The sequence below is a fragment of the Dasypus novemcinctus genome, chromosome 19 (assembly GCF_030445035.2).
Source record: "Dasypus novemcinctus isolate mDasNov1 chromosome 19, mDasNov1.1.hap2, whole genome shotgun sequence".
NCBI lineage: Eukaryota > Metazoa > Chordata > Mammalia > Cingulata > Dasypodidae > Dasypus > Dasypus novemcinctus.
The window spans coordinates 17030151-17052051 of record NC_080691.1 but is presented as its reverse complement, the minus strand read 5'-3'; the positions used below and the strand labels follow the sequence as shown (position 1 = coordinate 17052051).

The 21901-nt window shown below is 66.9% G+C and overlaps 1 protein-coding gene across 18 annotated transcripts in view; it reads left to right on the top strand.

Moving 5' to 3' along the window:
- Nucleotides 1-8765: 8765 nt before the first annotated feature.
- Nucleotides 8766-21901, top strand: part of NCOR2 (nuclear receptor corepressor 2) — a 158774-nt gene continuing 145638 nt past the window's right edge. For 5 of the 18 annotated variants that reach the window (XM_058281254.2, XM_058281253.2, XM_058281251.2 and 2 more), the window contains exon 1: nt 8775-9016. The gene's annotated coding sequence lies outside the window, so the exon portion shown is untranslated. Of the gene's footprint in view, nt 9017-21901 lie in introns of all 18 variants that reach the window. The other 13 variants (XM_058281238.2, XM_058281240.2, XM_058281249.2 and 10 more) reach the window with 5 other exon arrangements.

Sequence of the window (21901 nt, the reverse complement as noted above, 5' to 3'; positions counted from 1 at the left end):
TTGCCTGAGGTCACACAGCTAGTGAGATTCGAACCGCGCCGTCTTCCCCAGAGCCCGTGCCCTTTCCCGCCACCATCTCCTGCCGCCGCCTCCAGGTCATCCCGCGTGGGACAGCCGCTCCCCACGGGGCGAATGCTCTCTCTGCTGGGCCCCGGGCTCAGGCTTTGCGTGTCTGAGGGAAACGCTGGTTCCGGGTCTCCAGCCTGAAGCGGCTCCCATGCCGAGAGGTCCCGTCGGCCCGCTGCGCCTGCCCTAGGCCCACGGAGGCGCGATTCTGAACCAGGAAATCAAATCCGCTTCTCATCGGCGCTGCGTGCTGGTGGGCCGAGATGAGAACGGCTTCTCTCTAGTGCGCCTCTGTCCGTGGCCCCCCCCTGCTGGTTCGGGAGGCACTCGTGTTCTGCCCATGGCGCTGTGACAACGGTCACGAGGCATTTTACAGATGGGGAAACTGAGGCGCAGAGAGGCGGCGGCCCTCCACCCAGCCCGGACAGCTGGTGACTGGTGGCATGGGGGTTCTGCTGGCGTGCACGGGGGCCCCTGGGCCACGGGTGGGCTCTGCTGGGGGCCTCGCCGTGCCCGTCGGGGGCGGGGCGGACGAGCCGGACCACGGGGGGGCGTTTCGTGATCGACGGACACGGGCGTGGGGGGAGGCCAGTTAGGTGACAGGCCGGCGGGGGCGGGCCGGGCGTGGATGCCCAGCCAGGGCCCGTGCCCGCCCGCCTCACAGTGGCCCCGTTGCCCGGGCCGCCCCGCGCAGGGCCAGCAGGCCTGAGCCCGCGAGGTGCCTCCTCGGGCAGGGCCTGGCCCTGTCTGGGTGGTGGGGGGAGCCCGTCAGCTCTCCAGGCTGCGCCTGAGGAGCCATTGGGGCGCCTCCGGGGTTCTGGCCCCGTGGGCCCACGTGGGTGTGTGTTTACCCTGTGCTGACTTAAGGCTTGGGGGCCTCGGGGGGGGGGGCATGTCCTCCTGTGCCCGCCGCCACCTGGGGCAGAGAGGGGAGTTGAGGCCAGACCCACGTGGAGAATTGTGTGTCTCCACGGTGTCACCTGGGGATGGAGCAATCCAGGGAGGCTGCCTGGAAGAGCTGGAACATACACGCTGACTAGTAATAAAACCTACGCAGTAGGAACTAATACGTGTAGAGCGCTTCAGGCAGGACCTGGCACGGAGCAGGTCCTGTGTTGACTGCAGAAGCCAGCCTTGCCTGGCCATTTGCTTGCCTGGTGCTGTGTGAGAGTTTGCCGTTGCCGTTACTAAGCGTGATTTCTCATGGTCGCTGAGCGTTCGCTTTATGCCGGGCTGCGTTCACTCGTGGATGCCTCGCGACAGCCCTGGGAGGCAGGGACTGTGATTATCAGCTCTATTTATAGGTGGGGAAACTTGAGGGCACAGAGAGGTTAAATGACTTGCCCAAGGTCACACAGCTGGCAGAGCTGGGATTTGAGCCCGGACTGCCTGACCCCATGGCCCTGGCTGAAGCTGGGGGGGTTCTGTGAGGAGCCGCCTGTGCCCTCCTCGGGCCCTGCTGGGAGGGGGGCCGGACCCCTGGGCGGGGCTGTGGCCAGGCCCCGCGCGCCACGTAGGGTCTCAGGCACGCGGCAGCTGCTGCGGGCTGGGTGGGGACGGGCAGGGTGCGGGAGGTCTGCTCCCCGCCCCCTGCTGCCAGCCTGGCGTCCACACGGGTTCCCGGTGGGGCGGGGCGAGGCCCAGCCAGCGAGAGGCCGGGGCGCGGCGGCGGGCGGCGCGCGCACCGGGAGGCGGGGCCTGGGGGTGGGGAGTTCCTGCAGGAGGGGTGGGCTGCCCTGGTCTCGGGGACCTCATTCAGGAGAGGGGCCGGGTGGTCTCTGAGGACGCGGCATTTGAGCTGGGACCTGGATGAGCAGCAGGAGCTCGCTCGGTGCAAGCCGAGGGTGAGCTTGCAGGTGGAGGCGGCAGCAGGAGGCACGGCCCTGGGGCCGTGTCGGCAGGGCACGCGAGGCCGCGTGGACCTGTGCGCAGTGTGCAAGGCGTGAGTGTGGCTCTGCGTGCAGAGCGTGCGAGGCCGTGTGGGCCTGTGTGCAGTGTGCAAGGCGTGAGTGTGGCTCTGCGTGCAGAGCGTGCGAGGCCGCGTGGACCTGTGTCTGCGGTGTGCAAGGCGTGAGTGTGGCTCTGCGTGCAGAGCGTGCGAGGCCGCGTGGACCTGTGTCTGCGGTGTGCAAGGCGTGAGTGTGGCTCTGTGTGGAGCGTGCGAGGCCGTGTGGACTTGTCTGCTGTGTGCAAGGTGTGAGCGTGGCTCTGTGCAGTGTGCGAGGGGGAGCCAAGGCTGATCCATGGACCTCAGGGCTTGGGCCCTTTTTCACATTTACGGCAGAAAACAGGCTCCGTGGCTTTTGCTTCTCCCCCCGATTCGGTGACTTAACAGTTGACGTTTACTGGACACGTGGAACGTTCCACGCCCTTGTCGGTCACTGGGGTGAGTGTGATGGAGAAGTCGGCGTCGCCCTGCCTGTGAGAAGTCGAGCTTGCAGAGGGAGCGCACCCAGTACACAAGTGTGCACCGCCGAGGGCAGAGAGCGTCCCAGAGCGCAGAGCCGGGAGCCCTGGCCTGCGAGTGGGACCCTAATTTTCGGGTCAGGACAGGCTTCCTTGGGCAGGTGTTGGAGCCTGGGTGCCCGGGGGGCATTTAGGGGCCTTTGCCAGGACTCCTGAGTCGTGGCAGAGACGAGCCAAGCCGGGTCAGGGCACAGGTGGGAATCGATGGGACTCAGGCATGGCTGGATCCAGGCGCTCCTGTGCCCTGGGGGTCCGGCCCTCTTTGCCTCCTCTTCCTTCTGGGCGGGCCTCGTGCTCAGGCCGGCTCCCCTGGCCAGCCAGCCAAGCAGAGGGAGGAGGAGCCACGCGGAGCTCGGGGTCCCTCTTCCCTCTTGTCCACGTCCGCACTGCGGGAGGCCTCCGGCACGTGCTAGGGCGTTTCAGCCGCAGCGGGCGGGTGGCCGGAGGGGAAGGGGCTCCCAGACTCGGGCACGGGAGGCCCCGGGTGAATCTGAGCAGATGGAAGTGAGGGGCGGGGATTGGGGCAAACAGGCGTGCTGGAGACTCAGATGATTTTCCAAGGGAAGCTGGAAATCTGGATTTTATAAGAGATGTCCCAATTTTCTCTCCAGTGCTGTGGGCCAGACAAAGCTTGCCTGTTGGCCCCGGCCCGCTGTCACTGTTTATGGCCTCTTTCCTTAGCTGTGATTTTCCTCCCAGAGCCTCTTGCCCTTGCGATCTGGGCAGCACGTCCCATGGAACATACCAGAAGGTCTCAGGACTTGAGTGTCCGGTGGGCCCCCAGCGAGCCTGAACCTCACTTCTCTGGCTCAAAGTCACATTTAATGCCGCTGGAGCTGCCGTTCCCAAACCCCGGGGCCTGCGAGGGGCGCAGTCGTGCTCGGAGAACAACGCAGCACCCTCAGCAGTACTGTCCCTCACCTGCTCCCTCGAGGGACAGCGAAGGCTGGTGGGAAATGACCCACACTCGGGCGCCGGACTCCCGGGGTTCGAATCCTGGCTTTGCCCCTTCCTGGTCGCGTTGCCACTCTGTGCCTTGATTTCCCCATCTGTCGAACGGGGATGACGTGAGGCGCAGAGGGGTCCCAGGGGAAGCCTGCTGGACCCCGCCCCGGCGAGCCGGGAGTGTGTGTGAGCCTCGATGGCCGCGGCTTGCCCTCCCCTGCCCGGGGCCCCCTGGTCAGCCAGCGGCGGCCGGGAGCACGCCCGGGGGTCCTAGAGCAGGCGGCCGTCTGCCCCCGCCCGTCGCCCCGCTGGCCCTCCCGGCTGCCAGCTCGCAGCTGCGGCGCGGGGAGCAAGCGGCCCTTTCTCCACAGGGGGCGAGCAGCCGGGGGCGTGCGTCCTGCGGCCGTCACGGCGAAGGCTTCAAGTCGAGGCACCTGTGGGGGGGATCCCAGGCCTGGGTTAAGGGGGGAGGGCAGAGATTGCCGTGCGCCCCGGGGGAGTCGCCGGGCCCGGCAAAGGCTGGACCTCCCCTCCCGGAGGTTCCCGTGCCCTGAGGTGCCTGCACGTGGGCCACGTTGTCCCCCTCAGGGCGGGGGCTGCAGGTCGGTGGGGCTCTCTCCACCTGGCCCAGGTTGGGAGGGGGCCGGGTGGGAGGGCTCTGGCCAGCTGCCCCCCGGGGGGTGCTGGAGCTGCCAGCCTGGTGGCCGGGAATGCGTGGGGAGGGCACGGCCGACGGGCGCCCTCGTCTTTGCGGAGGGTTGAATGGTGCCCCCCCCAAAGCTGTGTCCCCCGGAGCCCCCGAATGTGACCTGATGGGAACTAGGGTCTTCGCAGGTGTCGTCAGTGAAAGGTCTTTTTTTTAGATTTTTAAATTTTTAATTTATTTTTCTCCCCTTCCTCCCCCCAGTTGTTCTGCTCTCTCTGTCCATTCTCTGTGTCTTCTTCTGTGACTGTTTCTATCCTTATTAGCGGCACTGGGAATCTGTGTCTCTTTTTGTTGTGTCATCTTGACGTGTCAGCTCTCCGTGTGGGTGGCACCATTCCTGGGCAGGCTGTGCTTTCTTTTCGTGCTGGGCAGCTCTCCTTATGGGTGCACTCCTTGCACGTGGGGCTCCCCTACGCGGGGGACACCCCTGCGTGGCAGGGCACTCCTTGCGCGCATCAGCACTGCGCATGGGCCAGCTCCACACGGGTCAAGGAGGCCCGGGGTTTGAACCGCGGGCCTCCCGGGTGGTAGGCGGACGCCCTAACCACTGGGCCAAGTCCACTTCCCTGTGAAAAGTGTTGAGATGAGGTTTGGGATGGGCCCGGGGTGGCGTCCTTAGAAGAGGAGGGGAGGAGCCAGGAGCGCCGGGGCCACCAGCGCTGCGGGAGGCGGGAGGGCACTCCCTGGGGCTCCCGGGACCCTGCCCACCCTGTGCGCTTGGACTCGTGGCCTCGGGGGTCCGGAGCCTGTGCTTCCGCCGTTCAGGTCGCCCAGGAGGTGGTGCCTGCCTGTGGCGCTGCGGGCAGCCAAGACCACGGAGCTCTTGGTCCGCGTGGCCGTGTTGGCCCGCACCTCCCACCGCCCGCTCTGGCCCGTGCTCCAGCCGCGCCCACCTCCCGCTGCTCCTGGCGATGGCCGCCTCGGGACCTTGATGCGGTTGCTGCCGCCCCGGGCTGTGCGCCACAGCTCCCGCCCTCCCTCCGCCGGGTGTAAACCTGCCCCAGAAGCCACCCCATCCTACAGCGCACCCTGCCGCGGGCTCGCCCCCGCTTGCTCGTCTCCAGGACCGGCACTTCGCCCCGCGTGAGCGCACGCCTTCGGTGGCGGTCGCCGTCCGCGCCTCTTTGCGCACCGCTCCTGGGTGGGGCAGCACTTATCTTGTCCAGTGCTGGGTTCCCAGTGCCAGGAGTGGGGCATACAGCAGGGGCTCAGTTGGCGGTTGAGGCCTGGGGTCAGCGACCCTTAACCGCCCTGAGATGGTGGCTGCTTCCGGAAAGCGGTGACCTGGGCCGGTGGCGACCACCACTGAAGCCACCTGCCTCGCGGCTCTTCAGGTGAGAAAACCGACGCTGTCCGGGGAGGGGCAGGCCCTCGCCGCGTCACGGGGTACCAGGCCGGGTGAGGGAGAGGAGAAAGTAGCCGCAGGCCCTCCTTCTGTCCCTGTGTCCCCGTCCCTCGCTCTTACCCTCCCCCTAAACTCTGTCCCTGGCCGTCCCTCAGCGCAGGGACGAGCTGGAGCCCTTCCGGCCAGACCTGGCATGGGCAGTGCTGCGGCCACGTGTCCAGCCGGGGCCCTCGGGGCCTCCTTGGTGACCCCGAGAGGGCGGGTGGGCAGTTCCTGGAGAGGTGGGCCCCCAAAGCTCGGCCCACCTGCCCTTGCCCCGTCCCTCGGAACCCCGCTCACCCGGGCTGTCCCTGGCGGCGGCTGGCACGGAGGCCCGGATGCCTCAGGGTCCCGGGGCGCTCCCCCCTCGGCGCGTGTGGTGCTTGATCCCGCGGTGCCAGAGCCTTAGAGCCACAGAGGTGCGTCCTCCCCGCTTCCGGGGCCTGGGGGTCAGATCCGGCTGTGGGCAGGGCTGCGCCCCGCCATCCTGGGAGGACCTGCTCCCCGCCCGGGCTCGTGGGCCGCGGCGACCCTTGCCGGGTGCCCGCCTGTCGGCTCAGCTCTCCTCTTCCAGGACGCCGGCGTGGGCTGTAGGGCGGCCCCGGCGCCGGAGGACCTCGTCTCGCCCCGCGCGCCTCTGCAGGGGCTTCGCTCCCAGCCGAGGCCTCACTCCCAGGCACGGGGCCCGGGCTCACCTTCGGTGGGGAGGGGGGGACCCGCGGCCCTCGTGCGTCGCAGCTGTACCTGCTCGGCAGGTGACTGTGCACCAGCTCACGCGGAGCGGAAGCACAGGTCTGGCGAGTGGCTCTGCGTGGGAGCTGCCACGTTTTTTTTTTTTAAGATTTATTTCTCTCCCCCCCCCACCCCGTTGTCTGCTGTCTGTGTCCATTTGCTGTGTGTTCTTCTGTGTCCGCTTGCGTTATCCGGCGGCACTGGGAAACTGCGTCTCTTTGTTGCGTCATCTTGCTGCGTCAGCTCTCCGTGTGTGTGGTGCCATTCTTGGGCAGGCTGCCCTTTTTTCACGCAGGGCGGCTCTCCTTGAGGGGTGCACTCCTTGCGCGTGGGGCTCCCCCACGTGGGGGACACCCCTGCGTGGCAGGGCACTCCTTGCGCGCATCAGCACTGCGCATGGGCCAGCTCCACATGGGTCAGGAGGACTGGAGTTTGAACCCTGGACCCTCCATATGGTAGACGGACGCCCTATCAGTTGAGCCACGTCTGCTTCCCATGTGGCTGGGTTTTGATGCTTCGTCGTCAAGTCACGTGACGATCCGTTCGTGGCCCGGCCCTTGGGCGGACGCAGGAAGCAGGAAGGGTTGACCGCGGAATGACACGGTGCAGAACCCAGGGCCCGGCTGCCCGGAGCAGGGAGTGGCCCTGGTGGGGGTGGGACGAGCTCCTCCTGGGGTCGGGCCGGCTTCTGGAGAAGGCCTGGCTGCAGGTCTGTGTCCAAGACAAACACGACAGAACAAAAGGAGCCGGTGCGTCCTGACCGCGCCGCTTCCTGGCGGGCTCTGGGGGGAGGGGCCGTCGGGCCCGCTCCTGAGTTTTGGGGTCTCCCGACCGTTGGGGCGAGAGCCAGGGGCTGATGGTGGTGGGGGACGACCACATTTGGATCTTTGGGCTAAAACACGGCCTTCTGTCACCCCCATCTTTCTGTGCCTCAGTTTCCCCAGCTATGAAAGTAAGCTTTGGGCTAGAACAACGGCCGCCTTTGGCTTTTGAGGGCAGGTCTCTCGAAGGCTTTGAAAACCCTCCGCGGGGGCCCCGGCAGCCTCCTCGCTGGGCTCTGGGGCCACGTCCGGTGGCCGCACATCTTTATCACACTTAGCTCTGACGAGCCTAAAACCCTCCCGCGGCTCTTGGCTGAGCAAGCCGCGGGGCGCGGTGGATATAATCTCAGCTCTGTCACTTTCCAGCTGTGTGACCTGGGGCATGTCCCTCCGCCCCTCTGGGTCCGTTTCCTTCTCTGTGTTTTGGGGTTCACAGGTGCACCCACCTTGCAGAGGAGGCGCGTTGCCCCACAGTGGGCACGCAGCACGGGGTGCAGGGGTGCCGCTGCACGGCTGTCGTCACTGTTCTCTGGGGCGTCTCCAGCCCATGGAGTTAAGTGACTTGCCCCGAGGCCCCGGGGCCTGCTTCCTCCCTCCAGCCACTGTGACCCCTCCTCTCACCGTTGTCGCTGCCTTCGGCCTCTCCCTGCAGCGGCAGCCTTGGGCCGGCCTCCGGGCCTTGGCGTGTGCCGGCCTTCCCCTGCGTTTGCACGCAGCGGCAGGTAACGCAGGATGCCACCTTAGGACCCGGCTCCCGGCTGTGGCGGCAGGGCGGTCAGGCCGGAGCCTGGTTTTGAGGCCCCTCTGTTTCCCGGGGGAGCTGGGGCAGCTCCCCTGGGCATGGCCACTGGCCCGCCCTCACTCTTTTTCAGACACATGCAGCTGCCCAGAGACGCCCGGCTTTGCCCCCGAGCCACACAGCTCCTCGCAGCCGAGGCGCAGACCCCCGGGCCTGTGTGTGTGTGTTTGGCTGTGCTGTGTACACCGAGGTGTCCCTGCTTCCCCGAGGGGTCATTCTCTCTCTGCCTGGGATTGAAAGAAGGAGAGGAACGTTGCCGAGGCGGGGCCTGCCCCTGCGGCCGTCCTGGCGAGGCTTGGAGCACGGGGCAGGGGCTTCGGTTTCACGGTGGGCCCGCGGCGGGGCGCCAAAGCCGCGCTCTGGGGAGGAGGCGTGCAGGCCGGCCGGGCCTCGGGGGGCTGGCGGTCCCGGGCGGGCGGTGAGAGACGGGTTCAAGGCTCCCGCGGCTGGAGTGCGCTTGTTGTGCGAGCGAGCACACGGTGAGAGGCTTTCCTAGCCGAGCTATAAAAAGGCCTCTCAGTGCTTCAGCTCGAGCGGCGGCTGGAAGCCCGCCAGGGTTACCATGGCGATGAGGAATTATTACTTACTGCCAAGGCTGGGAGAAAAAGCGCGTACTTTTGGCTCCCCGACAGGAGGAGTGGACTTATGTAATTCTCCGTGTTTATAGGCCTGGGGTGGCAGGAGCGGAGGACAGCCCGCCGGAGGCGCGACGTCTCGGTTTTGGCCCGGCCTGGGGCGCGGGGGACCCCCTGGGCCGGCCCCGGTGGGCCTCGGCCTGCCCCTCGCGGGGGGGTGTCGCGGGCCCGGGCGCCGGCTGCCAGCGGGGCCGCCCGGCGGGTGCGAGGCTGTAGTCTCGCGGTAAGGCGCCGCGGGCAGCTCTCGGGGCCGCCCCTCTCCCGGCTGTCCATCCCGGAGGAAGGATGGGCCTGGCGCTGGACACGGCGCGCCTTCCGGAAGCCGGCAGAGCGGGCTGCGCGCGGGCTCCGCTGACCCACTTGCTGGCGCCTCGTGCTTTCTGATTTTTTTTCTCCTGGTGGGAGAGTTCCTCCGAGTTGTGTTTGGAGCTGACGCGCGCGACAGGCCGGTCATTTGCTCGGGTAAGAGAAGTGGCCAGCGGTGGACAGGGAGGCGCGCATGGGCTCCCGGCCCGGGGGTGGGTGTAGGGCTGGGGGGGGCCACGGGGGGCCCCGCTCTCGCTAACGGACAGGGGACTGCTGTCCGGGGGGGCTGGGAGACTTTTCCGGAAGGAACCCCGGCTCCGCCGCCGGACGTGGCGGCCCCCGGTCAGCTGGCCCCGGGGGGAGGCCGGGCGCGCCCCTCGGCTGCACGGGCGTTTGTCGGGCCACGGCGCGGCGGGACAATGGGCCGGGCCGTCCTAGCGGACGAAGTTGCTGAAGTCATGGAAAAGGGCCCCCGGAGGCCCCGGGCGGGCGCGGCCCGGGAGAGGCGCTCCTGGCGGGCGCGGGTGTGGGGGGCACCCTGCCTTCCTCCGTGGCGGGGCCCCTCGCGTGCCCTCGGGGAGGCCCGGGCTCCTGGGTCCCGGCGGCGGGCCCTTCGGGGTTCGGCGGGGCGGGGGCCTGGGCTTCAGGGGGCCGGGAGCGGGGAGCCAGGTGCAGGAAGCGCCGAGCCGGCCCCGGCGCCCGCTCCCACCGAGGCGGCGCTTGGCTGCTTGCCCGTGTCTGCTTTGAAATGAGCGCCACCGGCCCGGGCTTGCCCGGGGACCCGGCCGCCGGGGCGGACGTAAACACCGCCAGTGGGGGGGGCCTCCCGGGCTCACGGGGAGCCTTCGGTCGCCAGCGGGGGGTCGAGGGAGGGCCTGGTCCCCGGGGCCATGTGTGCCGCCACCCTGAGCGGGCGGCGGGAGTGGCCCGCGGGGTGGGCTGGTCTCGGGGGCCCGGCTTTGGCCCTCTCTGCTGCGTGGCCTTGGGCAAGCCGACCGCCTGCTCCCCCGAGCCTCAGTTTCCCTGCCTGTAAAATGGGACAGCAGCGGGAGGCACACAAGCCCCAGCTGACATGCTTTCGGGTTGTGTGACTTTGGGCAAGTCAGGTGGCGTCCCCGGGCCTCAGTTTCCCCATATGACCGTGGACGCTCTGGCAGGTCCTCACATCGTTGCACGACTTAGGGGAGCTTCTGAATGGGCCGCCGGGCTCGCCGTGGCGCGAGCGGGATTGGCTGGCGCTGCCGTGGCTGGTTCAATGGTGCTGAGGAGGACCTGCCCCGCCTCCCCCCCTCCCGCCGGAGTGGCCCTGAATGGACCCAGAGGAGCCCCGTGGGATTTGGGGCATCTTGGGGCAACACAGGTCCGGGCCTGGCCTCTGGCAGATGTGCGACCGTGGTCAAGCGCTTGGGCCCGCACTGGGCCTCGGTTTCCTCGCCTGCACCTTGCAGAGCCGAGGTGGGGACCGAGGAGAAGCTGCGAGGCCCTGGGGCGCCCGGCGCGTGGGGAGGGCACGCTGAGTGTGCACGTGATACAGTCGCCATGACTGACGACGCACGCACAAGCGGGCACGTGAAGCTGCTGAACGCCAAGTAGCGCGGACCTGGGGGTCGTGCTCTGCGGTTTCTTACAGCCGCATGCGCATCCATGGTCGTCTCCGAATCGAATGTTGGAGTAAAACACGGGGGCTCAGGGGCCAGGCTGCCCTGGGCTCGATTCCGACTCCGCCCCGTGGTGGTGTGCGGAGTTGAGCAAGCGCCTTCCCCCCTCCCAGCCTCAGTTTCCCCATCTGTCCAGGGGGTGGTGTTTGGTACCTGGTGGGGTTCACCAGCGGGTTCAGTGAGCCGAGGCTGCCAGGCCCCTGGGCCGGTCATTATCCTCTCGGCCGGGGCGATCGCTGTGCGCATTGGCCCCACCCAGCAGGGCGTGTCGTCTGCTCCCCACTTCTCAGATGAGGAAGTGGGGCTCCTGGGGGCTCTGGGCCAGGGCCTGTGCTGCAGCCCGCTGGCTGGGGCCCTGGGAAAGCAGCTCGCCCTCCTCGGGCCTCTTCTCCCACCTCTGCCCGTCCTCACTGGGCTCAGGGTCCCGGGCAGGGGCAGGATTCAGGACCTCTAGGCCAGCTCGGGACCCCCAAGGTGGGCCTGGGCTGGATTTCGTCTCCGGGACCCCTCCCCTCTCTGAACGTGTGCTCCTCCTTGCTCTGTCCTCTTGGCTGCGTTTTGTCCGGTCCTGCTGTTCCTTGTGGTACCAGTTTCTCTCAGACCCCTCCTCGCCTCTGTGGGTGTGAGAATGCCCTCGGGCTGTAACCGGCTCACCCCGGAGTGGGCTGGGTAATTCTGGGCGGTTGGCGCTTACGTGTGAAAATGGAGTTTGCGTCCAGCCAAAACCAGTGTGCAGCGGGCACCTCTCCAGGGACTCCCATGAGAGCGCCTGCGGACGGCCCTCCCACGGCCGGTGGGCACCTGGGCTCGGGCCCGGGAGGTCCAGGAGGGGCTTGCTTTGCGCCCAGGGATTCTGGAGGGTTCCAGAGCGTTCCGGGCCGTGGGATGAGCGGCTCCTGGCCGGCCCCACTGCCGAGCTGCCCACGGGGTTTCCGCCGTGGCTGGAGTCGTGGGCGCGGGTGTGCGGGGGGGCTTGGGGGGCTCCCCGCAGGGGACCTCGGGCCCCGGGCTGTGCTGAGAGCCTGGGGGGCAGGGGCGTGGTGGGCGCCCACCCCCACGGGCCTCTTTGTGTCCTCCCCCCCCTTAGGATTTATGTGTTTTTAATGATGGTGGAGAATCATCCTGGACGTTTTAAGTGGACCGTTGTTGGACGTTGAACGTGTTGATGATACTGTGTTGCGTTCACCACTATTTCCAGGCTCTTGCCAACATCCCAAAACCCAAACTCACGCACTGAGCACTAACCCCCCCTCCCCACTCCCCTCGCTCCTCCCGGGAACCTCTGTCCTGCTTTTTGTCTCTATAGTTTGCTTTTTCCTAAGAATTCTAAACTAGAGAAACCATATGGTATTTTTTTTTTAATTTTTGATTTATTATTTACTCATTTTTATCTACTTTTCTCCCCTTCTCCCTGTTGTCTGCTGTCTGTGTCCACTCACTGTGTGTTCGCCTGCACTCTCAGGTGGCACTGGGAAACTGCGTCTCTTTTTTTTGTTGTGTCATCTTGCTGCGTCAGCTCTCCATGTGTACGGCACCACTCCTGGGCGGGCTCCGCTCTTTTCATGCGGGGCAGCTCTCCTTGCAGGGCGCACCCTTGCGTGTGGAACACGCCTACACGGGGGCATCCCTGCGTGGCAGGGCACTCCTTGTGCATCAGCACTGCGCATGGGCCAGCTCCACACGGGTCAGGAGGCCCTGGGTTTGAACCCTGGACCCTCCATATGGTAGGTGGACGCTCTATCAGTTGAGCCATGTCCACCTCCCACCATGTGGTGTGTGTCCTTTGTGCCTGGCGTGCTTCTCAGCGTGACATCTCCGGGGTTCATCTGTGTGGACGCGTGTGTCAGAACTTTTTATGGCTGAGGAATACTCCGTCGTGTGCACAGACCACGTTTTGTTTACGCAGTCCCCCGTTGAGGACACGTGGGGTGCTTCCCCCCGTCCTGGCAGTCGTGAACAGCGCTGTGATGACGCAGGTGCAGCTGTCTGGCCAGGTCCCCGCTTTCAGGTCTTTGGGGTATATAGCCGGGAGTGGAATTGCCAGGTCCCCTAGTAATTCTGTGTTTAACTCTGAGAAACCCCTGCTCTGCTTTCCGAGGCGGCTGCCCCGCTTCACCTCCCCAGCCGTGCTCGGCCGATGCGTGGTGTTTTCAGTTTCTTGAATGCCGCGGGCATGGGTGGCGTCTCAGTTTTCATTTGCATTTCCCTAGTGGCTAATGGTGCTGTGCGTGCGTCCACGTGCTTGTCGACTACTCCAGTATCTTCTTTGGAGAGACGTCTGGTCAGATTCTGGGTCCGTTTTTAATTGCACTGTCTTCTTGCTGTTGCGTTGTAGGAGTTCTTGCCGTATTCTGGGTCGTGACCCTTACAGGGGCAGGGTTTCCCCGTGCTTTCTCCTGTTCTGCAGGTTGTTGTTTCACTTTCTTGATGACCGCGCGGGGCTGGGAGACTCGGGCCACTGGGGCCTGAACCCGCTTTGGGCTCATCGCCCTCCACCCAGGAAGTTCGCCCTTTGCAGAGCAGCCCGGAAGCTCGTTTCTCCTGGAGCAAGGCGGGCAGGTGGGCTGGAGGGGGGAAGCCGCCCCAGGGGCCCCCGGCCTTGAGCACTGGGGCCAGGGGTGCTGGGGGTCTCGTGGCACCTGCGGCAGGCCTCGCCCGGCTGCTGGAGGAGGGCTGCGCAGGTCCAGGCCCGCCCCCGCCCCCCACTCTGCACCCTGGACAGGGAGCCCTTTGTCCGGCCGGCCTCCCCCTCCACCCCTGAATTGCCTCCCGCCCGGGGCCGCCCGTGACGGCCTAAGGCGCCCTTTCCGCGCCGGGGGCTGGGTGCTGGGGTGGGGGCGTGGATGGGCCTGGATCTGGCTCGTCCTAGAGTGGGGGTGCCCCCCCAGGCTGTGAGCAAGGCCGGGATTCGGCCCCAAGAGGCTCTGGGCAGGCGGGATTTGCCCCATGGCAGCCAGGTCTGAGCGGGGACTCGGGGTTCCCCCATGCTGGACGCCCCTGGAGGGGCGGTGGGGGCGAGGTCGTGTGCTTCCTGTAAACCGAGGAGGCCCCGTGCCCGGCGGCTGCGCGGGGGCGCCCTGTGGAGGGAGCCGGGTTCGAGTCCTGGGCGTGCGGCCTGGCTCCCTGCCTTGGCTCCTCACCGGGGAGCGGAGGCTGCTGGGACGTGGCCACGGGGTGACCGGGAGAGAGCTTCCGGGAGGTGAGCGAGGCTACAGGAAAGGCCGGCCTCTATGGAGGCCGAGTGGTGCCCCCAGAGACGGGCCTGCGCCCCACTTCCTGGAAAGCCGCCTCATTTGGGAAAGAGCTGGGCCTGGCGAGCGGGGGGGCCGTGAGGCCAGGGACGGGGCTGCCGTGAGAGGGACGCCGAGAAGCCCGTGGGGAGAGCGAGGCCGGAGTCCCGCGGCCCCGAGCCGAGGCGCGCCTGGGCCCCCGGAGGCGAGTGGGGGGAGGCGGGAGGACGCCCCGGGGGCTCGGCCCACTTCTGCCTTCCAGAACGGCGCGAGAGCGCGCGTCCGCTGCTCAAGTCAGTGCGTGGCTGTGGCCGCCCTGGGACCCCGAGAACCAGCGGCCCCCAGCTCCAGGGCTGTGGGGCTTTCGGGGGCACGGGTCCCCCTCTGGGCCCCCCAGGAAGGAGGGGTGTTGCCGGAACCCGCCTCCCTCTCCCAGGCTCCACGTCCACAGAAGCAGCTGCTGAGCCCTCTGAGGCGCCTCGCTGCCCCCGCCCACCCCAGCCTGGGTGGCCCTGGGGGAGGGGCTCTCCAGAGTCCTGGCTGGGCCCCTGCCCGGGGTGCAGCTGGTCACTGCGCTTGGGGGTGGCAGCGGTTTCCCAGCAAACCACCTTTGCCTGGGCCCAGAGAGGGCAGGCTACCCGGCGGCGGCCACCCAGCCTCTGGGTGCCACGGTGGCCCGAGACTCCTGGCCACGGCCAGCGGCTCTGCGTCTACACTGGCGGTTGTCGTGTGGCAGGCGGCGTGAACGTGAGCCAGTTGATGGCTTTAGGCTCACGGCAGCCGGGGGCGAACGCTGCTGAAAACTGCACCCCCCTCCCCCCCCCCGCCGTCCCCGTTTTCGAAGGGGGCTTTAGCCTGTCTCCAAGATTCCGCTGCTGGAGCTTCCACGGCCCCCGCACGCGTCTGCGGAGTGACCGGCGTGGACCGTGCGCTGGGACACGCGGACGTGGGGAGGCGGGAGGTGGCCCCCGGGGGAGGTGGGGGCGGGCTGGGTGCTGTGGAGGTGGCCACCGCCCGTCCGCAGGGTCCCTTGGGCGCCTCTGGCTGGCAGGACTCGGGCCCGTGAGCGGGGATGGCGCGTGGGAGTCGTGAGGCTGGGGGGCGGGGAGGGAGGCGGGGGAGCGGCGGTGACAGGGCCTGCTGGGGAGGAGGCTGCTGGGCCGGGCGGCCCGGATTGGCATCCCGACTTTGCCACTTGCCGGCTGGGCGACCTTGGGCAAGCTGCTTAGCCTCTCTGTGCCTCGTTCTCTTCGCTTACAAAACGGGGATAATGATAGGCGCCACCCCGGGGAGGTGGGGTGATGCCGCGAGCTGACCTAAGGCAGCGCCGTGTGGGCGCCTGGCTGTGACGTGGTGGGCTGCTTCCCCGGCGACCGTCCGCCCCGTGGGCAGTGGGTGACGCCCGGGGCCCAGGAGCTGGAGGCGGTGTTGGTTAATATCCCGACGGCCCCGTTCCCGCCTGTGGGACGGTGGACGGGCGTCTTTGCCCCTCCGGGCCTCAGTTTCCCCATCTGTGCGGCTGAGGTTGGGAGGCGAGGGGGGAGGGGAGGCAGCGCCGGCGGGGTGGGGCCTCGGGCCGCGGACGGCGCCCCCTTCCCCTGGCCGGGCCGCGGGGCGTGCCCCGGCCGCCTGTTCCCAGCGCCTCTGGCCCCTGTCCTGGGAGCAGATGTTCCTTCCGGGGAGGTCGGGCTGTGCCTCCAGAAGCGCAGGCCGCGGGCTCTGGTTACCCGGGGCTGCTGCGGGGGGGGGGGTGGCTGCCGCCTGACCCACCTCCCGCCCGCCCGCGGAGGCGGCTCCGCTGCAGGGCCCACTGCCGACCGCTCCCCAGCAGAGCCCCCGGCGGCTGGGCCGGAGACGCCCCCTCCTCCTCCGGGGGTGAGGGCCTGGCCCCCAGCTGTGCCTGGCCCTTTCCTCCTGGGTTGAGTCCTTCCTCCCGGGCTGCAGGGAGATTTGGGAGGCTTAGAATTCAGGCATTGGGGGGGGGGGGGGGGGAGAGTGTATTAGGCCTCTTGGTTGCAGCTGGTGGAATCGCAGCTCTTTTTGCATTGAGCACAAAAGGCTCAGGGAGGGAAACGGACTTTGGCCCAGTGGTTAGGGCGTCCGTCTACCACATGGGAGATCCGCGGTTCAAACCCCGGGCCTCCTTGACCCGTGTGGAGCTGGCCCATGAGCAGTGCTGATGCGTGCAAGGAGTGCCATGCCACGCAGGGGTGTCCCCCGCGTAGGGGAGCCCCACGCGCAAGGAGTGCGCCCATAAGGAGAGCCGCCCAGCGCGAAGGAGGGAGCAGCCTGCCGAGGAATGGCGCCGCCCACACTTCCCGTGCCGCTGACGACAACAGAAGCGGACAAAGAAACAAGACGCAGCAAATAGACACAGAAAACAGACAACCAGGGGAGGGGGGGAAATTAAATAAATAAAAATAAATCTTTAAAAAAAAAAAAAAGGCTCAGGGAGGCTTCAGGCACGGCTGGATCCAGTGGCTCAAATGGCGGCAATCTCAGACTAAAATCCCCGCTCAGCAGGTCTTCCCGGAAGGAGAGCTGTTTGTTTCCAAAATTCCAGCAAAAGTAGCGCAAGTGAGTTTTGCTGGTTCGCCCTGAGAGCTGGGCCCCTCCCTTAGCCGGTCACTGCAGAGGGCGCCTCTGTGGCCGCTGCTGACCTGGGACCGAGGACCACCTCCCCAGACTCCTGGACCCAGCGGGCTCATGGGGGGTCGGGCCCTGCTGGCCGGGCCGGGGGGCCTCCCTGTGCAGAGGCGGGGGCCCTGCCTGGCTGCTCCTCTCGCAGGCACGTGTGCCCCCCTGGGTGGGGGGCAGTGCTGGCCTCTTCCCAGGTTCTACCAAAGCCCCACTCCCCGTGTGACCCGCGCCGCCTCTGAGCCTTCCTGCTCCCACCTGGCTGTGTCCTAAGCACAGGCCGTGCCCCGGTACCCACGGCGGGCCCACTGGGTGGCAGGCTGATTTGTGGGGTTTGTGGTTGGCATTTCTTTTTAAAGATTTATTTTATTTACTTCTCTCCCCTTCCCCCCCCCACCCCCCAGTTGTCTGCTCTCTGTGTCCATTCACTGTGTGTTCTTCTGCGTCCACTTGCATTATCCGGCGGCACTGGGAAACTGCGTCCCTTTTTTGTTGCGTCATTTTGCTGCGTCAGTTCTCTGTGTGTGTGGCTGCGTTTTTTTTTTTTCCGTGCAGGGTGCACTCCTTGCGCGTGGGGCTCCCCTACACGGGGGACACCCCTGCGTGCCAGGGCACTCCTTGTGCGCATCAGCACCGCGCATGGGCCAGCTCCACACGGGTCAAGGAGGCCCGGGGCTTGAACCGCGGACCTCCCGTGTGGTAGGCGGACGCCCTGCCAGTTGAGCCACGTCTGCTTCCCAGTCGGTGTTTCTTTAAAAGGAAAATTATTCATCGGGGGCAGCCTCGCAGTCGGCCTTCCTGGCTTTGCGCAGCACCCCCGGACCCCCATCCTGGTGGCCGCCCCTTTGCACTCCCCAGAGGCCGTCGTGCCCCTTTCCCTCCACGCCCCGGGGGCGTTCCAGTGGGGTCTCGATCCCTTCCCCGCTGGGCCTCCTGGTGCTGCCCCCCGCCGGGTGGGTGCTCCCCCTGGGGCTGCAGGGGAAACGGCTCCTGTGCGCGGCGCTGCTGGCTCTGGGTGGCCCGGCCGCGGGGCCGCGGGGCCGCAGGTCCTGGTTGCCGTCCCCACATCGGCACTTGTCAGCCTCCCCCGCCACGGGGTGTCCTTGAACGACCCGAGCCCACACTTGCCGGCTGGCGACCGCTGGTGCAAAGTGGGTTCTTGCACACCTCGGCCTGGGCAGGCCTCCGGCCAGGGCGGGGGACGGGGGGCAGGGCCGGGGGGGGCAGGGCCGGGGGGCCGCCTGCTGCCTTCCTGGGCCGGGGACGTGCCTGGCCGGCCCCCGTGGAGCGGGCGGGTTGTGCCCTGGAGTCCCCGGCGCGGCTATTCTTAGCAGCAGGAACATCTGTCCCCCAGAGACCTGCAGGGAAAGGCCGGGGGCCCCGGCCCTTCCCTCGAGCCCTGTCTCTTGGGGGTCTGCGTGCCGGGGGGCCGGAGGTGGCGCTTCCGGCAGCTGCGCAGCTGTGGAGGCTCGGCTCGCCAGATGGCGGTGGTGCAGGGAGGGCTGTGGGAATCGGGGGCCTCCTTCCTGCGGCGGAGGGCCTGGGGTGGGGGCGCCACACCTGGCCCGGTGCGTCCCTGGGGGCGTGGACTCCGGAGCCCTTTGGAAGCGGCAGGAAGTTTGGGGCCAGCCCCCTCCTCGGGCCCGTTCCCTCCCCAGCTCTGGCCCGGGTTGGAGGCAGCTGCTCGGGGTGGCGGGTGGGCACGTCTAGGGGGTGGCAGCTGTGAGTCACTGCCCTACAGCTTAGCCACGCTCCGTGGCCTTGGGGTCCTGAGAGGAGGGGGCTTGAGACACGGCCTTGGCTTTGGCCGCGGGGGTCGGGGACCCTGGCGAATGCACTGGGAATCGCGGTCTCTTTTTAAGGAGCCAGCACCGAGCAAGACCAGCCCAACCGGGGACCCTTTCCTGGCAATCAGGGAGGACTCCCTGGAGGAGGTGTGTTTTGTGGCCCCTTGAGTCGCCTGTGGGTGGGGACTCCCGTCCGGCGGTGAAGTGGACCCAGGCACCCGAGCTCCAGCAGCCCGAGCTCCTTGACTACGTCAGCCGCAGCCGCCTCTGAGAGCACTCTCCTGCCTGGCAGGGCGCTCAGCCCGGAGAGCTGGCGCCCTATCCCTGCCGCCCGCTCCGGAGGCGCCCTCTCTCCTGCCGTCCACAGCCCCGGGGGTCCCTGCTGCCCGCGGCCCGCTCCCGCTGCCCCAGAAGCCAGCCCCTTCTCTGGGCTTCTCCTCCCCCTCCTGGCCTCTGCAGAGAAAATTGCTGTTTGGAAGGCCAGATGGAGGAGCGAGGGCTAATGGGAAGCACGTCCCTCCCGGGGTGCCCAGAACTTAATGAGGAAGAGCCAGGAAAAATCAGGCGTGATGCTGGTGAAATACCCAGGAGGGAGGGCCGCCGCGCGCCGAGGGTCCTCGTGGGGAGCCCGGAGCCGGGCGCGCGGGCAGGTCTGCCACGCTCTGCCTCCCCCCTCGCTTCCTCTTGAAATGAAAAGCAAAGGAGAGGCGCCGGGAGGACGCGACCCGGAGCAGGCCTGGCCGTGGCGCAGAGGCCGCTCAGCCCGTGAACAGAGGCCGCCCGGGCCGCTGCAGCCGCCGCCGCTTCCCTTCTGCTCGCCCAGGGCGGGGGCGCATGTGACCTGGGCAGGGGAGGTCCCCCTGAGCCTCGGTCTCCCCCCGTCGGATGGGACAGAGCCTAGCGCTCGTGAGCCTTCCGTGAGGGAGGTGGGAGCCCGCGCGGGCGCCGGCAGCCGAGGTGGAGCCGGAGCCTGGAGGGGCCTGCGGCGGAGTGGGGGGCTGCCAGGGGGTTCTCCCAGGCCGAGGCCCCTTTTAGGGAGTGAGGGACGGGGTGGGCGCTTGGGGCCTGGATTGCTCCCTGGAAAGGTGGTGTAGGACGTGGTATTTGGGGTCCCTCGTGCACCCCCCCTCCTGCCAGGCAGCACCGGAGAGCTTCTGTCCTGGGACCGTGTCACCGCCAGGGAGCCGGTGCCCTCTTCTCCATTTGTTCCTGGGAATTCCCCGATGGTCTGAGGCTCAGGCCGCTCGGCCCTCCTCTCCAGGTGCCTGGACCACATGGGCTTGGGGACCGTGGCCTCTGGAAACGTGGGGCTGGTAATCATGCGCTCGGGAAACGTGGTCTCAGGAAAACGTGGTCTTGGGAAACGTGACCCCCCAGGAAACGTGGCCTTGGGAATTGTGGTCCCAGGAAACGTGGCCTTGGGAATTGTGGTCCCAGATGGAGCCCTGTGGGGCCCAGCTTTGGAAAACATGCACCTCAAGGCCCGGGGTCTGAGCCCAGCCGTGCATCATCAGCCTGCCCTGTGACCTTTGCTTGCGTCCCCCGTCCCCTTTGAACCTTGGTTTCCCCATCTACCAAAGGAGGGTGTTGGGTGAGATACTACCTGGCCAAGATTCCAGGGCTGGGAAGGGCAGCCCCTTCCCTCCTGCCTGAGAGATCCAGCAAGGCTCAGGCCACCTCCTCTGGGAAGCCTCCTCTGATTTCTCCCCGGTCCTGCTGTGACGCCTCCTAAGGTAGGGCCTCACCCTGCCGTTGGCGTGGCCGGGTCACTTTCCTGAACCTCCTTTTTTCTGTCTGCAGAGCGGGCACTCACTTCCCTAGTGTGTGTCGTCCTGGTCGCTAATGTGGCCTGCGTCGCGTTGCGTGGCCACAGCCGTGGCTCTCGTGGCAGAGCTCCTCCGACAAGCAACTGTGTTGCGATTTCCATAGATCTTTTTCCAGCACATCTTTCCACCGACCCATGGAGGGTAGTTTTACAGACAGGCCGAGCAAAGCCCACGGAAGGTGACACGGAGCCCAAGGCCACGCAGTTACGTGAGCAGCAGGGTTGGGATCTGAACCTGAGTCGGCTGCGCTCTCTGCGCAGTGGGGGCCCTTTGGGGTGACAGCGTGTGGGCTGGAGGCTGTGTGCTTGAGCGGGTAGGTCTGTGGGGCCCGGGCAGCCGCCGGAGGCACCTTTCCTTGGCCACCACAGCCCCCTCCACGCCCGCTGTGCACCTGCTCCCAGGTGGGCTCGGCTGCCGGTGAGGAGCTCCGTGTGCCGGGGAGAGGGGCCAGAAAATAGATGGGTGTGGAGCCCGGGGGGCTCTGCGCGGTGGCGGGGGGAGCTTTGAGGGAAGGCAGGTGTGCGGATTGGGGTGGGGGCAGTTGCGTGGGAGGCAGGGATGGCGGCAGGCACTGGAAGGTGACGCGGGGCAGGGCGGGGCGACCCGAACCTGCCACCACTGAGCCGTACCCGCCCGGGCGGCCTCCGCTGCCAGCTGCTTGGGGGCCGAGCCTGGTGTTGAAGAGAAGCCAGAAATTGGGGCTTCTCCATGGAATTGTTCTTTTTTTTCTTTGTTTTGTTAAATCACTTAAAATTTTTTTTCAAACTTAATTTATTTTTAATGTTACATTAAAAAAATATGAGGTCCCCATATACCCCCCACCCCCCTCACCCCACCCCCACCCCCCTCACCCCACTCCTCCCATAACCACAACCTCCTCCATCATCACGGGACGTTCATTGCGCTTGGTGAACGCGTCTCTGAGCACCGCTGCACCTCATGGTCGATGGTCCACATTACAGTTTACACTCTCCCCCAGTCCACCCAGTGGGCCATGGGAGGACACACAATGTCCAGTAACTGTCCCTGCAGCACCACCCAGGACACCTCCAACCCCCGAAAATGCCCCCACATCACATCTCTTCCTCCCATTCCCACCCTCAGCAGCCACCATGGCCACTTTCTCCATCTCAGTGCTACATTCACTTCCATTACTAATCACATTAGTTCCAGAATAGAGGATCAGTAGGTCTCGTGGGCTCTTGACAACGCGTCCTGCTCAGGTGGCCTCTGGGACCTGGCCGGGCCGAGTGGGGAGAGGGAAGCAGGCCCCGGGGACAACGTGCCAGCTGGAAGCGGCCGTGGGACCCAGCCCACCTGAAGCTGCCGGCTCAGAGCAGCTCAGTCTTCCGGCCCTTGCCAGCTGGTGCGGCGTGGCACGGTGGCGTCGGCGCCTCTCCGAGGCTGAGCGTCCTCGCCTGCTGCGGGGAGCGTATTTCCGGGCCTGGAGTCTGCTCCCTGCCCCTCGGAGCAGGTGGGTGTCCCAGGGAGGGTGGACTGACTGCAGTTTGGAACTGGAGCTGGTTCTCCCAGGTTCTCTGTGCCCTGTAGGCTGGACCTGGGGGAACGGTTGTGCCTGCGCCGGGGTTCGCGGGGTCAACGTGCTAAGCCATGCCCCTCGCCGTGGCGGGCAAGGCGTGGGTGCGGGGGAAGGCTTGGCTGTCTTCGTGGAACGAAGGCACGTGGCCTCTCCACGCCCTGGAAAACGGAGTGGTGAAAGGGAGCTCGCCCTCCACCCACACCTCGCTGCACCCACCCTCCACCCTCCACCCTCCGCTCCTTCCTCCCCACCCGCCCGTGCACCCATCCGTCCATCATCCATCCATCCGTCCTTGCCTCTGTGGAGTTTTCCTTCCTTTATCCATTCTCCATTCTGGCTTCATCTCTCCACCCATCCTCATTT